At 41.5% G+C, this 7,716-nt stretch overlaps 1 protein-coding gene across 2 annotated transcripts in view; it reads left to right on the forward strand.

The window, feature by feature from the left end:
- Positions 1-7,716, forward strand: part of LOC110496404 (cAMP-dependent protein kinase inhibitor beta) — a 120,207-nt gene that overhangs the window by 87,084 nt on the left and 25,407 nt on the right. Inside the window, exon 2 of one of the 2 annotated variants that reach the window (XM_090208827.1) lies at positions 3,235-3,392. The exons of the other annotated variant lie outside the window; for it this stretch is intronic. The gene's annotated coding sequence lies outside the window, so the exon portion shown is untranslated. The remainder of the gene's footprint in view (positions 1-3,234; positions 3,393-7,716) is intronic. 2 annotated transcript variants of the gene reach the window in all.

Below are 7,716 nucleotides of genomic sequence, written 5' to 3' on the forward strand. Positions count from 1 at the left end.
TATACGATTTTTATTTCATATACCTTTGACTATTGGATGTTCTTATAGGCACTTTAGTATTGCCAGTGTAACAGTATAGCTTCCGTCCCTTGAAGCAGCGTTACCCATGCAGAGCAAGTGGAACAACTACTCCAAGTCTCAGAGCGAGTGACGTTTGAAATGCTATTAGTGCGCACCCCGCTAACTAGCTAGCCATTTCACATCGGTTACACCAGCCTAATCTCGGGAGTTGATAGGCTTGAAGTCATAAACAGCGCAATGCTTGAAGCAAAGCGAAGAGCTGCTGGCAAAACGCACAAAAGTGCTGTTTGAATGAATGCTTACGAGCCTGCTGCTGCCTACCACCGCTCAGTCAGACTGCTCTATCAAATTATAGACTTAATTATAACATAATAACACACAGAAATACGAGCCTTAGGTCAGTAATATGGTCGAATCCAAAAACTATCATCTCGAAAACAAGACGTTTATTCTTTCAGTGAAATACGGAACCATTCTGTATTTTATCTAATGGGTGGCATCCACAAGTCTAAATATTCCTGTTACATTGCACAACCGTCAATGTTATGTCAAAATTCCGTAAAATTCTGGCAAATTAGTTCGCAACGAGCCAAGCGGCCCAAACTGTTGCATATACCCTGACTCTGCATGCAATGAACGCAAGAGAAGTGACACAATTTCACCTGGTTAATATTGTCTGCTAACCTGGATTTATTTTAGCTAAATATGCAGGTTTAAAAATATATACTTCTGTGTATTGAGTTTAAGAAAGGCATTGATGCTTATGGTTAGGTACAGTCGTGCAACGATTGTGCTTTTTTCGCAAATACGCTTTTGTTAAATCATCCCCCGTTTGGCGAAGTTGGCTGTTTTTGTTAGGAAGAAGTAGTCTTCACACAGTTAGCAATGAGCCAGGTGGCCCAAACTGCTGCATATACCTTGACTCTGTTGCAAGAGAAGTGACACCATTTCCCTAGTTAAAAGAAATTCATGTTAGCAGGCAATATTAACTAAATATGCAGGTTTAAATGTATATACTTGTGTATTGATTTTAAGAAAGGCATTGATGTTTATGGTTAGGTACGCGTTGGACCAACGACAGTCCTTTTTTGCGAATGCGCACTGCATCGATTATATGCAACGCAGGACACGCTAGATAAACTAGTAATATCATCAACCATGTGTAGTTAACTAGTGATTATGATTGATTGATTGATTATTTTTTATAAGATAAGTTTAATGCTAGCTAGCAACTCACCTTGGCATCTTACTGCATTCGCGTAACAGGCAGTCTCCTCGTGGAGTGCAATGTGAAGCAGGTGGTTAGAGTGTTGGACTAGTTAACTGTAAGGTTGCAAGATTGAATCCCCGAGCTGACAAGGTAAAAATCTGTCGTTCTGCCCCTGAACAAGGCAGTTAACCCACCGTTCCTAGGCCGTCATTGAAAATAAGAATGTGTTCTTAACTGACTTGCCTAGTTAAATAAAGGTGTAAAAAATATATATATATATAAATCGGCCAAATCGGTGTCCAAAAATACAGATTTCTGATTGAAATCGGCCCTAATTAATCGTCCATTCTGATTAATCGGTCGACCTCTAGTATGTACGTACGATCACTGTGGGGACGACGTCATCAATGCACGTATTGATGAAGAAATGTGACTGATGTGGTGTACTCCTCAATGTCATCGGAAGAATCCCAGAACATATTCCAGTCTGTGCTAGCAAAACAGTCCTGAGTCACTGGTGCTTCCTGCTTTAGTTTTTGCTTCTAAGCAGGAATCAGGAGGAAAGCTTAAAACCCTTAAAACCCCCTATTTTGTTGCCTTACAACCTGGAATTAAAATAGATTCATGGGGAGTTTGTATCATTTGATTTACACCACATGCCTACCACTTCAAATATTTTTTTATTGTGAAACAAACAAGAAATAAGACTAAAAAACAGAACTACAGCTTCAAGTCTCTTGGGGTATGTCTCTATAAGCTTGGCACATCTAGACACTGGGATTTCTTTCCCCATTCTTCAAGGCAAAACTGCTCCAGCTCCTTCAAGTTGGTTGGGTTCCGCTGGTGTACAGCAATCTTTAAGTCATACAGATTCTCAATTTGATTAAGGTCTGGGCTTTGACTAGGCCATTCTAAGACATTTAAATGTTTCCCCTTAAACCACTCGAGTGTCGCTTTAGCAGTATGCTTAGGATGTTGTTCTCTGGGTGATGATAGGTGTTGGGTTTGCGCCAGACATAGTGTTTCCCTTGATGGCCAAATAGCAACATTTTAGTCCCATCTGACCAGATTACCTTCTTCCATATGTTTGGGGAGTCTCCCACATGCCTTTTGGCGAACACCAAATGTGTTTGCTTCTTTTTTTCTTTAAGCAATGGCTTTTTTTCTGGCCACTCTTCCATAAAGCCCAGCTCTGTGGAGTGTATGGCTTAAAGTGGTCATATGGACAGATACTCCAATCTCCGCTGTGGAGCTTTGCAGCTCCTTCAGGGTTATGTTATCTTTGTTGTCTTGTTGCCTCTCTGATTAATGCCCTCCTTGCCTGGTCCGTGAGTTTTGGTGGGCAGCCCTCTCTTGGCAGGTTTGTTGTGGTGCCATATTGTTTCCATGTTTTAATAATGGATTTAATGGTGCTCCGTGGGATGTTCAAAGTTTCAGATATGTTTTTTTAACCCAACCCTGACCTGTACTTCTCCACAACTTTGTCCCTGACCTGTTTGGAGAGCTCCTTGGTCTTCATGGTGCGACTTGCTTGGTGGTGTCACTTAGGGGTGTTGCAGACTCTGGGGCCTTTCAGAAAAGGTGTATACATACTGAGATCATGTGACAGATCATGTGACACTTAGATCGCACACAGGTGGACTTTATTTAACTAATTATGTGACTTCTGAAGGTTGCACCAGATCTTATTTAGGGGCTTCATATATACACATATGCATACACCACTTTTCTGTTTTTATTTTAGAGAATTCTTGAAACAAGTTATTTTTCTCATTTCACTTTGCCAATTTGGACTATTTTGTGTATGTCCATTACATGAAATCCAAATTAAAATCAATTTAAATTACAGGTTGTAATGCAATAAAATAGGAAAAACGCCAAGGGGGATGAATACTTTTGCAAGGCACAGTAAGATATTACAGTTTTTTTCTTTCCCGTTGGTAGGATATATGTGATCGTAGTTTGTCTATTTTGTTATTGATTGATTGTACGTTGGCTAATAGGTAGATTACCCTCTCGGCAACAGATGGCACCTGGACCTTCTTCCTTGATACCTCCTTCTCTTTCTCCTGGGAATGGCGGGGATGAGGACCTTGTCGGTCGTCTGAAGTAAATCCTTGCCGTTCGTCTCGTTGAAGAAAAAGTATTCCTCCAGTACGTGGTGAGTAAGCTCTTTTCGGTCATAAGACATGGTGGCAGAAACATTATGTACAAAATAAGTTACAAATAATGCGAAAAAACATACACAATAGCACAATTTGTTCCAGGATCGTAAAGCGGCAGCCATTTTGTATCGTATGTATTAATTTGTGGATGTCCATCATCCATTGTGTATGATATGTTATGATTACATTTTGTATGATATGTTACCAAATGGCAAAATGTACACTGAATTTGAAAAAAGTACAATATGCTACGAATTTAAATTTGTTGTGGCTAACTTTGGCTAGGTGGCTAATGCTAACGTCAGCTAGCTTGCTAACATTAGCTAGGGTAGAAGTTAGGGGTTAGGTTAAAGGGTAAGGTTAGGGGAAGGGTTAGCTAAAAATATTAAGGTTTGGGGAAGGGTTAGCCAACAAGCTAAGTAGTTGAAAAGTTACTAAAATGCTAATGTTGTCTGTGATGAGATTCGAACACGGAACCTTTGGGTTGCTAGACGTTCGCGTTATATGCCCATCCACCCTACCCCCTTTAGTTTTTGCCTTAAGTAACCTTCTGTGTTATGTAACCACACCAAATGTAACATGTCATACTATACTGAACAAAAATATGTTAGTTCCATGTTCACAAGCTAAAATAAAAGATCTGATACATTTCCATTGGCATACAAACCTTATTTCCCTCAAAGTTCGTGCACAAATTTGTTTACATCCCTTTTAGTGAGCATTTCTCATTTGCCAAGATTATCCATCCACCTGACAGGTGTAACCACACCAGTCCAGGACATACACATCTGTCTTCATCACCATCTGGCTTCATCATCGTTTAAGTCCAGCCACCCGGAGAGCTAATGAAACTGAGTAGTATTTCTGTCTTTATTAAAGCCCTTTTGTGGGGAAAAACAAAGTCGGTGAGCCTGGCTCCTAATTGGTTGGGCCTATGCCCTTCCAGGCCCAACCATGGCTGTGCACCTGCCCATCATGTGAAATCCATAGATTAGGGCCTAATGAATTGATTTCAAATGACTGATTTCCATTATATGAACTGTAACTCAGTAAAATCATTGAAATTGTTGCATGTTGCGTTTATATTTTTGTTCAGTATAATTTTAATGTACTAGATCTTCGTTTACTATGTTATGTCTAGTTTATGAGGCCAGGCTGCTTGTCCCAACAACCTCAGGACTGGCCTCAGGGTTCTACCATACTGTGCCTAACTGACTATTCTAATGCTCTATAAAAGCGGCAATTGTTGATATCCTCCAACAGAATTGTACATATTTAGACCCAGTTGGTGGTTTTCTTAAATACTTGCTCCCTCAGGCACTCCAAACGGGTTTGCATCCGCTTCTCCATGGTTTTCTGTCGGGATTTCAGAGCAAGAAGGCAGAATGTAAAATATTTTGTGACATCTATCTCCATGGGGGCTATGAGCAGTGATTTTTTTTTTTGCAGTCGGGCCCCATAATTATTAGAGTTTAGCCTGCCTCAGATCTCTCTTGTTTGTTTATCGCGTCAACCTGGGAGACACAAATGTCAAGATAGGAAAAGTTAGCCTGGGGCACCATGATGTCTTATTTGAGCAGCTCAGCAAGTTCAGTTCCCCATACAGCTCTGACAGAAGGCCTAGACAATGTCTGTAACACAGAAATGCAAAGGAATACAAATAGGGGTTTTATAAAGTTCAGTCTGGGGATAGACAACTCCAGACAGGGACAAATTGATGTCTTGATGTCTGACAAAGAGAACTGGATCAAAATCGTAATCTGTATACAAGCCTGCTCTGTCTGAAGCCAATGGCTTGGGATGAAGCAGACAACATAGACATGGTCTGACAACAGTTGGCTAAATTGTAACACGGAATTGCAACAGAAACACAAAAGCAAAGGGGGTCTACATACCCAAGGCTGGGGACAGACAAACATCAGACAGCAGGGGAAAATGAACATGTGACAAAATATAAAAAATGCCACTTATGAATGGTGGAAACAAGCACGCTCTGTGTAAAGCCGTTGGCTTGGAATGAGACCAGACAGCAATTGATTGAACTGTTCCTCTGTTGTGTGTGTGTGTGTGTGTGTGTGCGCTTCTTTAAGTCTGTTTACATATGTGGGGGTAAATGGAGTGCTTTCATCATCTGTTCTTTCTTCTATCATCACAAAATAAATCTTGGAACTAGAGGGACAATGATCCAGGAGACCAACGTCACAGTGTCTGCATAGTCTGCTGTCAGTCTAATGGGTGGGTTTGTCAGACAATGACAGAGAGCCCCATCTCCCCCCTAGTGACAGGACTTCTCTCCTGTAGTACAGGAAGTGAAGTGACTAACATTGAAAATCCTTTTTTTTTTGTAGGTGTAGCCCTTTCAACAACCACTATGTCTCACCTGGTAAACAGTTTGATTACGGCCAGCTGGTCAACTGGACTAATATACATAGAATGAAAGGTGTGGACAGTAGGCGACACACTTTGTGAAATGACTCTGGCTGGTTCTTTATCAGTGAAGTGGCTGATTGACTGTCTTACTTCATCAGTGACCTCTGACCAGTTACAGTACCACTCACTCACTTCTCTCAGGACAATCCAGGCTCAGGTGACATTTCAGTTGCAAGATAAAGCTTGAGATATATCTTTTGTCTTCTGTGGATCTCAGAGAACGGAACAGAGGCTATTATTGTCAAGCACTTAAACTCCTCCTTCCTCTCTTTCTCTCCTGTTTCTTCCTCTGTATCACCAGCCTTCTGCCTATCTGGCCCTCTTAAGACGTCTGGAGGTCTTCTTCCATTTAAAGGCCCGATGCTGCCGGTTTTCTATCAATATTGAACATTTCTGGGTAACATTTAAGTACCTTACTCTAATAGATTTCCATTAAAATGAGCAAAAATAGCTTTTAGGCAAACTATTTCTCAAGCAATAATAGTTTTGCTAGGACTGTCTGTGAGTGGTCTGAGTGGGGAGGGGACAACTGAAATTGGTCTATTAACCAATTTACTGTATATTGATGTCACCATGGAAAGCCAAAACTCACGCCCATGCAAAACTCCTGATTAGACGGTCCTCTGTAGATTTTATTTTCAACCAGCAACTATCAGGAAATAACACTGATCAAATGTTTTGACACTTTTACAGTGTTAGTTTCATCAGCTGTTGTAGAATATGATACAAAATGGTGACTGCACTGGGCCTTTAACAGAGAGTGTCCCTTATAAAACAGACTGGCAATGGGTTACCACCTCCCCCTCTCACTCTGCCTAGACCCTGGGTGGGTGGTCCTGTAGAGAGAGATGGAAAAATGTGTATAAACCAGTTTTTGCTTTGTCATTATGGGGTATTGTGTGTAGATTGATGAGGGGTAAAAGAAAAACATTTAATACATTTTTGAATGAAGCTGTAACATAACAAAATGTGGATAAGTCGAGGGGTGTGAATACTTTCCGACTGCACTGTAGATAGAATGGTAGTGGTAGCGAAGGTTCTCGATCTTCTAACTGATTTCATTGCGGTGGTGGTCGACTGGTTTTTATAAAAAACAAGCTGATGTTTCCATCACTAAGTGAGCTCCTGTGTAATGTGATGGAGGCCACACACACACACATACACCCACCACTAAGTGAGCTCCTGTGTAATGTGGTGGAGGACACTCACCACTCAGTGAGCTCCTGTGTAATGTGATGGAGGCCACACACACACACCACTAAGTGAGCTGCTTTGAAATGTGATGGAGGCCACACACACACACACACACACACACACCACTCAGTGAGCTCCTGTGTAATGTGATGGAGGCTGATGTAGGGAGGCAGATGCCCACGCTTTGTGATTCCCTATTTTCTACCTCAGCTGTTTGCTTACCTCGCCTCAGCAGCGCCAGCCAGGAAGATACTTTGTGTGTTACTCAAGTGTGTGTGTGTGGAGAAAGGGAGGGAGAGAGCTGTAGCTCTTGGTACCATTCCATCCACATGATCCCTACTGCCTCATACTCCTCCTGTTGTCTGATATGAGGTGGTTATGAAGACCAATAGTTGCTGTATGGAAGATGATACTGTAGGTAGGCCTATGTGATGGGAAGGAGGGGACAGACAGGTTTGGGAGTGTCCTTTTAACAAGATGAAATGTTGTTTGTCAGATGTCACTATGTAGTTCAACACCGTACAGTGAATTCAGTTCACATTGACGTGAGGCGTCGGCCTTGTCAGCTTGGTTGCTAGACCACTGTCGTGTGTGTGTGTGTGTGAGCAGATAAATAAATGCTAGTATTTTATTACTCCTCTGTATTGTATTGACCAGGCCAGTGACCTAAGAATGGCAACCCAGTCAGTGATTGGC

Source organism: Oncorhynchus mykiss, chromosome 18 (genome assembly GCF_057628025.1).
Source record: "Oncorhynchus mykiss isolate SJ-2025 chromosome 18, ASM5762802v1, whole genome shotgun sequence".
Taxonomy (NCBI): Eukaryota; Metazoa; Chordata; class Actinopteri; order Salmoniformes; family Salmonidae; genus Oncorhynchus; species Oncorhynchus mykiss.